Raw genomic sequence first — 10,160 nt, forward strand, 5'->3', positions numbered from 1 at the left:
GCGATGGATGTAAACACATAGCATGTTGCTACCACGACACTAGCGCTCATCATCAGAGGAGACGTCGGCGTCTTTTATCGAGGTTTTCCAGAGACAAGTCCCTACTTGGGAGCGGCTACGTATGCTGTGTTTTTGGAAAATTGTAGTCGGTGAGTTTACTATTTTAGACTACTTCTGTGATATTACTACTATTTCTACTTCCTGTTATCGTCTTTGTCGTCGTCTTTTTCGCCAGTAGAAACAGCCGGTTGTTGATCACGTGACTCCTGTGATGTGAAAAAAGTGTTTCCGTTGCAGTTTCGCAAAAAACACCAATTTCGATACGGCCGAAAAACCACCTCATCCTAGCGCAAAAACATGTTGTCGGAAAACGTAATTTTTTCCTAAATTGACGTGTTTCCATAGAGCAAATTTATTTTCGAAATTCTAATTTGCTCATTTTCATGGTCACTGGAAACGCAGCTACAGTAAGAAGATCCTGGGTTTGATCCCCGGTTTGGATCTGGGGTCTTTCTGTGTGGAGTTTGCATGTTCTCCTCATGCTTGTGTGGGTTTTCTCTGGGTATTCTGGTTTACCCCACAACACAAAAATATGTACAATAAGTTACCTTCAAGCCCTGCCTTTGCAAAAGAGATCAATGATCTCTATGGGATTGACCTGGTTAAATGACCCTAAATAAATAAAATAATGTTCAGAATGTAGCATTTACTTCAACCAGTATTACAATCAGAGGTTTTAAATCTGATCTGGAGTCTGTTGATTAACCAGGAGCTCCATTTGTGCACAAAAAAAGAATTTCTGTCTACTGCAGGTAGGATACTAACTACTCACAGCCTCTCTTAAAAAAGCTACTAATAAAAACTGAACGATGTGATATTAGTCTCCAACAAAATCTGGTTTCTAGTTTGTTCACCCGTTCATGTGATCTGTCCACCTTTTTTGTTTTTAATTGTTTCAGCCTGTGTGTGTGGTAGTGGCGAGTCATCCCCAACAGACACACTGAGCATTAACACATCATTATTTCAAAGACTGACCAAAAACACCAGAACTCATCATGAGAATTAAAGATTCTGACATGAAAAGTGACTATAATAAAACTGTATCCAGTATTGATATTTTAGTTTGATTTATTTGAACCAAAGAATCAAAGATTCAGCAGAGATGCACTGTGAGCTGAATTTAAAATACTTCTCAAATTCTTACCTTCCTCCCAGTGGCGTCACTAGACCTATTTTAGTGGGGCTGGAGCCCCCCTAAAATATTTTAAAGCCCCCCTTAAATTATTTTGGTGTAAAAAAATTTTTTTTTGCAAAAATTCAATATGATGTGGTCAGAATAAATAAACATTTAATATTTACATACAGACAATACAAGTATATAATACACAAAAATTCTGTGTGTCTCCTGGGGGCTAAACCCCCCTTGTCCTTAAAACCTAGTGACGCCCCTGCTTCCTCCTCTCCCTGCAGCTCACAGACTGATTTTCTTGTCAATGATATCAGGATAATCAGAATTTTTTTCTTTTTTTTTCTTTTCCTTGATCTGCTTTTTGCCCAAATCTTAAACTAAACCTTTAAGACTTTCAAATTAATCACCGCTTTATGCATCGAACACCAAACAATGTAGCTTATTTGCAAAACACTGTCAGTCCTGGAAGAGTTTGACCAAAATTTATCATCTGGCAAGAAGCAGTTTGAAAATATGTTAGTAAAATGTTACCATCAAATCTTGTTCCTTTGTGTTTTTGGAAGCTACAAACAAACACCTACAGCTGTATTCAGTAATGGTGCATTCAACACAATGTTGGTTTAAAAAATAATTTTAATACATTTTTTCATGTGGCTGGATATGAATTTGACTTTCTGTATAATTTTAATATAAAACTTGAAAACAGACTGTTGGTCTCCTGTACAAACAGAAAATATAAGAAGGCTGTTGGTGTGATATATTTATGCTTCAGTATGGAAGATTGTTACGTGACAATTATTTCTGTTTCATTTGATAATAAACGATAATCAGTGTTGATCCTCAAGTTGCCAACATGGTCACCACTGAGAAAACCTTAGTGATTATATATAATGTTGCTTTTTTAAACCACTTTTAGTGTACAGTATGCACCCTTTTATAATAATAAACCTTTGTAACTGAAGGCTTAAATGTTAGCCATGCCAGGTAAGATCAAACAAAGGTCTTTTATTTAAAAAAAAAATCCCACAAATAAAGGGTTTTAAAGAAAATGGAGTGGATCAGAACTCTATGCTGGTGCTAAATATTATCTCCTGTATGTATTTACCTGTTTGCTTCCTGTGTTTGTGACATCTGTGTTGTTCTGTAAGTATTAAAGAGTGAAATCAGAAACCTCCAGGTGTTTCCTCAGAGCTTTTATTTCAGTTTTGTTCTTCAGCTGGACAAGTTCAAGTTTGTCTGAAAACTGACTCATCATTCACAGTTTTTTCTTGATTTTAGATTTTTCTATTAATTTTTTTACTCTATTTCAGAATATTTTCAGCTATTATAACCATTCATGTATCAAAATGTCCAGCTCATTCATAACACTAGCATAACACTTTTATGTTTTTTGTATTATTTCCCTGTGTTGTTTTTTTCCTTATAGAAATACACTGAGATCTTTTCAAATCTTCACAAAACTTTGTGCTCTTTGAAATCTATACTTTTTAAAGCTCTACTGTTGGGCTGGTTTTAGTGTTTAGTTGCTGTTTTTACAGTCTTAGCTTTTGTTTCGAGGTTTTGCTTATTGTAGTTTATTTCTGTTTTAACTTTAACAATTCTGTTTCAGCTCAATAAACAAATTTCAGGAAATCAATTCAACACTCAACATTCACATTTGTTTTTCCTAGAAAATAATATTTTGTAGTTGGAAAGTATTTTTGTCTTAAAGCCTTGTCTATTACACAGCACTCAGGAAATCACAAAGGTGACCCATATTTGTGGCAATTAAATTATTGTCTAGGGACCCCAAGGAGCCAGGTGAGGTGGTTCATCTGGTTAGGATGCCTCCTGGACGCCTCCCTGGTGAGGTGTTCTGGACACGTCCCACTGGGAGGAGACCCAGAGGAAGATCCAGGACACACTGGAGGGACTATCGCTGTGTTTCCATTGCAAATGTGCGCAAAACTTTGTCAATATTCTGATAATGTCGAAAAACACAGTTTCACAACTGCAGTGTTTCCATTAAGTAAGAAATGTTATTAAAGTCACGCGTGAATATGTTTGTTTGTTGTTTGTTTGTTCTCATGATAAGTCATTACAAACATGGTGGCGATGGATGTAAACACATAGCATGTTGCTACCACGACACTAGCGCTCATCATCAGAGGAGACGTCGGCGTCTTTTATCGAGGCTTTCCAGAGACAAGTCCCTACTTGGGAGCGGCTACGTATGCTGTGTTTTTGGGAAATTGTAGTCGGTGAGTTTACTACTTTATACTACTTCTGTGATATTACTACTATTTCTACTTCCTGTTATCTTCTTTGTTGTTGAGCACGTGACTCCCATGATGCGAAAAAAGTGTTTCCATTGTAGTTTTGCGAAAAACACCAATTTCCATACGACTGAAATACCACCTCATACTAGCGCAAAAACATTTTGTCGAAAAATGTAGTTTTTTTTAAATTGATGTGTTTCCACTGAGCAAATTTATTTTCGAAATTCTAATGTGCGCGTTATGGTCAATGGAAACGCAGCTACAGATTCTCAGCTAGTCTGGGAACACCTTGGGATTCCCCCAGAGGAGCTGGCCCAAGTGGCTGGAGAGAGGGAAGTCTGGGTCTCTTTGCTTAGACTGCTGCCCCTGCTGCCCCTGCATCCCGACCCCGGAGAAGAGGTAGAAAACAGACGGATGGACCCCAAGGATGTGGGGTCCTGATTAATCAGGAACAGGTTCACCTGCTGCAGACTGATGTATTTAAAAAGAAGCTGAGCAGGTTTTAATTTGCCCAATTAGTGTTTGGTGAAAATCTGGACTCACAAATCTTTTTAGCAACAATCTTTCCACACTCACTCCTCTTGTTGAGTTTCTGCTGCTGCCTAAGAAATTCAGTCTTCAGTTAATTATCAGCGGGTTTCTTCCTCATGTGTTCCATGATCTTAGTTGTTTCATCCTGTATAGTGACTCTGATGTGTCACTCCTTTCTCTTAATCTCTGTCTCCATTGTCAATTCTCACTCTGTTCGGTTCATATCTGTTCTGCTCTCAGGTGTGTGTGCACACGTCAGTGTCCCTCTCTCTGTGGGCAGATTGTCAGCATGCACATTCGGCCGTTGTGGTGAAACAGGAAAGAGAATGTGGTGGAAATATTTATTCAAAGGCAGAAACACGTGAATAAAAAGAAGATGCACTGCGTGAGTGGTCGTTGAATGATTTAATAAAGGTTTTGCAATTGCAAGAGAGCTCTGGGCACACCGCAAACTGGCTAGCAGAGCCTCCGGAATGGGTTTTTACATCTGGGTGGAGCATTGAACAACCAATGACAGAGTGACAGGTTTTACAGTAGCTTCAATGTAGAACAAGGACATGAGACATTCGAGGTGCCTTCCAATCGTGAAGACAGATTATGACAAATCATAGCAGTTATCAAAAGATACAAAGTGAAATGTCAAGGCGGTATGAACTTAAATAATCAGGTATCCAGGGAGGTATAATTATTTTCTAGCACAGAGAAAAAAAAGCTGTTGTGATTTTATAGTCTGGTTGTCTGACTTTTTTAAAAAAAGACTATTATCATTTTAAACAATACTTGGTTCTACCTGTTTAGAACCACCTTGGAGGTGGTCCTGAAAACACAGTTGGAACCAAAAATGGAGACATATTTGGCCAAGGCCAAACTAAGGAGAACTGCATACAGGTGCTCCAGAGGAGAGCGGTTTTTAATGTATGGTCTCAGAGTACTGGACGTGGTATTAGATCTTTTTTGCGTTAAGAAGAGCTTTTGAGTAGGGGATTATGATGTTATCAGTCCATGAAATGGATGTTATTAGGCGTTATCAGTCCCATACAATGACTTCAGAGAGTCCCTACTGTGCCTTCTAAGCTTCAGACTGTCCTGACAGTGCACCCTAGTGGGTTAATATATTAATGAGAATGAATGTGTAAATAACTAAAACATATTGTAATAAATTTTTTGTGTCGTCGGGCTCAAGCCCTGGTCTCCCACTCTCTGGTCCGACACTCTACTCATTGCTCTATTGAGAGGCCACAATATACATTCCTCGGAGGTTAGTGCTAACCATGTCATCTGCTCTAAGGTTAACCTTGGTGGCTTTTAGCCTCATATTAACCAGATTTTTTTATGCCTCATATTAACCAGATAGTGGTTTTATGCCTCAAATTAACCAGATAGTGACTTTATGCCTCATACTAACCAGCTGACGATCGGAAGCCATTCTATGAGACTGATAACTTCCGAAGCGGGTGCTTTGAGTCTTCATATCTGTGGCTTCTGTCTCCTCCTTTGGGCAGGCTATTGTACCAGTTGGGTATCGGATGATCGGTATTGCATACATGTTGATGGCCCAAACTTTATTCTCGCCATTCAACTGGCTCTTGAGGGCCTGCCATACTCTCTGTAGGTACTTGGTTGTGGATGACTTTGTTATGGCCTCATCATGATTGTCATTTGTCTGAGGGATTCCAAGGTGTTTGTAGCTCTCCTGGATTACAATGTTCTCTTGAGGTAGTTCAACCTCTTCAGTTGTAATCACCTTGCCACTCTTGAATTTCATCTGGCTGCATTTATTCATTCCAAATGATGTTCCAATGTCCTTGCTATATGTCTTGTTGAGGTGGATCAGTGATTTGATGTCTCACTCTTTATTGGTATACAGCTTAGCTTTACGTCATCCATGTACAGTACAGACCAAAAGTTTGGACACACTATGAATGTGGAATTATATACTTAAAAAAGTGTGAAACAACTGAAAATATGTCTTATATTCTAGGTTCTTCAAAGTAGCCACCTTTTGCTTTGATTACTGCTTCACACACTCTTGGTATTCTCTTGATGAGCTTCAAGAGGTATTCACCTGAAATGGTTTTCACTTCACAGGTGTGTCCTGTCAGGGTCAATAAGTGGGATTTCTTGCCTTATAAATGGGTTTAGGACCATCAGTTGTGTTGTGCAGAAGGTGGAAACAGTACACAGCTGACAGTCCTACTGAATAGACTGTTAGAATTTGTATAATGGCAAGAAAAAAGCAACTAAGTAAAGAAAAACGAGTGGCCATCATTACTTTAAGAAATGAAGGTCAGTCAGTCTGAAAAATTGGGAAAACTTTGGAAGTGTTCCGAAGTGCAGTTGCAAAAACCATCGAGCGCTACAAAGAAACTGGCTCACATGAGGACCGCCCCAGGAAAGGAAGACCAAGAGTCACCTCTGCTGCAGACGATAAGTTCATCCGAGTCACCAGCCTCAGAAATGGCAGGTTAACAGCAGCTCAGATTAGAAAACAGGTCAATGCCACACAGAGGTCTAGCAGCAGACACATCTTAAGAACAACTGTTAAAAGGAGACTTTGTGAATCAGGCTTTCATGGTAAAATAGCTGCTAGGAAACCACTGCTAAGGACAGGCAACAAGCAGAAAAGATTTGTTTTGGTCTAAAGAACACAAGGAATGGACATTAGACCAGTGGAAATCTGTGCTTTGGTCTGATGAGTCCAAATTTGAGATCTTTGGTTCCAACCACCGTGTCTTTGTGAGACGCAGAAAAGGTGAACGGATGGACTCTACATGCCTGGTTCCCACCATGAAGCATGGAGGAGGAGGTGTGATGGTGTGGGGGTGCTTTGCTGGTGACACTGTTGGGGATTTAATCAAAAATGAAGGCATACTGAACCAGCGTGGCTACCACAGTATCTTGTAGCAGCATACTATTCCATCCGGTTTGCCTTTAGTTGGACCATCATTTATTTTTCAACAGGACAATGACCCCAAACACACCTCCAGGCTGTGTAAGGGCTATTTGACCAAAAGGAGAGTGATGGGGTGCTGCACCAGATGACCTGGCCTCCACAGTCACCGGACCTGAACCCAATCGAGATGGTTTCGGGTGAGCTGGACCGCAGAGTGAAGGCATAAGAGCCAACAAGTGCTAAGCATCTCTGGGAACTCCTTGGAGACTGTTGGAAGACCATTTCAGGTGACTACCTCTTGAAGCTCATCAAGAGAATGCCAAGAGTGTGCGAAACAGCAATCAATGCAAAAGGTGGCTACTTTGAACAACCTAGAATCCAGCCCATCTTGGCAATGATCTGGCTGAGGGAGATCAGGCCTATAGCTACAGAACAGGAGTGGGAACAATGCATCGCCTATACACCCCATTTGAGGCTGACTTGTGCAATTGGCTTTGAATTGACTTCTAGGGTTGTCTTCCACATTCCTATTAAGTTTTTGAAGAAGGCTTTTAGTGTCCTGTTGATGTTGTCTAGTGTCAAGCACTCCAGAATTATGTGTGACATCGAGTCATAGCCTTTCCTGTAGTCAGTCCAGGCTGTGTACAGTGTGTCTGGTCTCACAGTCTTGAGCTACAGTTCTGTAGCTGGTGCTTGGCTTACCTGGTGTTGGTGCCAATTCCTTTCTGTGCCTGGCTCAGGTATTGCCCTATGTTCATCTAAACTGCTATGATGCCTGATAGGTGCTTCCCTGTTGTTCAGAGGCAGGTGATTGGCTGGTAGTTGGATGGAATTTTCTCTTTGTCTTGATCAGTACTGCCCAGCCTTGGGTTAACCACCCTAGGTGGATGTTAGAGAAATAACTGATCTTATTATTTTCAGTGTTTAAAAGTAGACTCATTCAAACTGTTAAACTGATGTAATGGATATAGGATAGCTATTTATGGTTCTTTGACAGTAGTCATACAAAGTTGCTTTGTTTTATACAAGAGGGCTGGAAGATCCTATATGAAGATCAGAAAGCAAGAGGTGGGTCAATTCTTAAGAAACCAGAAGTTCAAAAAAGTCAATCCCATAATAATAACAGGATTACAAAGGGGATCTTTTCAAGTAATTTATTTGAGAAAAATACTAAAGTATTTTTACATTAAATTCAATTGCCATGTGGTACTTGGTAAGATTGTACATAACATCTGATCATCAACTGTACTGTCTGTGTTTTCAATGTGTTTCTTCTTGCAATAATAAAATTACTCTTAAATAAAATGAGAAATGTCCTAGAAATTGTTAAAAAAATACCATTAACAGTGGGTTCCTTCCATTGGCAGATGCTTCTCTTGTGTGGACAGGAGTGCAGCACTGTCTGGGAAAACTCGCTGTGGAAGTGTGCGTCTGTGTCTAAAAGTCCATCAATGATGTTACATTCTTCAAAACCATCATCTTACGCCTGAACCAGAAGCCGTGGATGACTGCTGAGGTGCGTGAAGACCAGCCTTCACAGCAGGTGACAACGTGGCCCCAAGGAAAGCCAGATTCAGACTGTTACAACCCATCAGAAAGGCTAAGCGTGTACAGGAGGATCCACACTCATTTCAACTCCACAGTTGACCCTTGACGCATGTGGCAGGTCATCCAGGCTGTCACCAACAACAGAGCAACCCCAACCAACATCTTGCAACAATGATGCCTCCCTCCACAATGCCCTAAACAACTTTTATTCATGGTTTGAGGCACAAAACGGCACAGCGGCAAGAAAAAAACACTCCCAAGCCAGGCGAGTCTGTGCTGCGTCTGACTTCACTCAATGTGTTGCACCATGGGCCCTGGAGGAACACTTTGCATTCTGTATAAAGCTGAAATGACAATAAAAACCTCTTGAATCTCTTGTGCTGTTAGACATTCATGGAGAGCAGTCAGTTCTTATAACCATTCCTCTCTTTCATGTCCAATGTTGGTCCAGTCCAGATCTTCATTCTTGAGAATCTGTTTTGGATGTCTGTTACAACGGTTCTTCATTCTCAGGTTGGCTACTGATTTGTAAGTCTGGTTGGCACCTAAGTCAACATGGCATAAGGTCCATGTCTCTTGCTCATTTTTCAGCCAAAGTTCCTAAGAGACTGGCAACAAAGGGGTTTCAATTCAATTCTATTCAGTTTATTTATATAGCGCCAAGTCACAACATACGTTGTCTCAGGGCACTGTACATAAAAAGAACAATCTAAAGAAGAAGCCAGCAGATTGGGTTGAATCACTTCATCACAGTCCTGAGCAAATGGTGAAGAGGAAAAACTCCCTGCTAATCAGGAAGAAATTTCCAGCAGAACCAGGCTCAGGACAGAAGACCATCTGCCTCGACCGGCTGGTTGGGGGACAGGAAAGAGRCACAGGTAAACACAGAAGAACTGGTCCAGGACTGGTCCAGGTGCACCTTCTTCTGGAAAAGAGACAAAAAGAAAAAAAACATGTTATTGATAGAAATATTTACAATAAACCTGTAGAGGAGAGAGACTAAAGACAACAGCAGAGTGAGGAAATGTGCTCAGTTTGTGCTCCAGCAGTAGAATGGAAGAATAATTCAGGAAACCTAAGTCTAACTATAGGATTTATCAAAAAGGAAAGTCTTCAGTCTAATCTTAAAAGTAGACAGAGTGTCAGCCTCACGGACAGAAACTGGAAGTTGGTTCCACAAGCGAGGAGTTTGATAACTGAAAGCTCTGCCTCCCATTCTACTTTTAGAAACTCGAGGAACCACAAGTAAACCTGCAGTCTGAGAGTGAAGTGCTCTGTTAGGAGCTTGATTGGTAAGAGCTTTGTATGTTAGGAGTAATATTTTAAATTCTATTCTGAATTTGACAGGGAGCCAGTGGAGAGAAGCTAAAACTGGAGAAATATGATCTCTCCTTCCAACTCTCATTAAAACTCTAGCAGCAGCATTTTGGATTAACTGAAGACTTCTTAAAGAGTTTTTTGGACCCAGATAATAAAGAATTACAATAATCCAGTCTAGACGTGATAAATACATGCGTATCTAATTTTAGTGATATTACACAGGTGGAAGAAGGCTGTCCTTACTTTAGTTTTTTTATCTTCCCCCTAAAATATATACTGTATATATGGTCACTTCACCATTCAGGGTGAGTCCCATTTTGTAGCAGCTGGTTCAATTGAGCTGCCAGTATATACAGTGGGGAGAACAAGTATTTGATACACTGTTGATTTTTCAGGTTTTCCCACTTACAAAGCTTGTAGA

Source organism: Austrofundulus limnaeus, unplaced genomic scaffold (assembly GCF_001266775.1).
Source record: "Austrofundulus limnaeus strain Quisiro unplaced genomic scaffold, Austrofundulus_limnaeus-1.0 Scaffold923, whole genome shotgun sequence".
Lineage (NCBI taxonomy): Eukaryota > Metazoa > Chordata > Actinopteri > Cyprinodontiformes > Rivulidae > Austrofundulus > Austrofundulus limnaeus.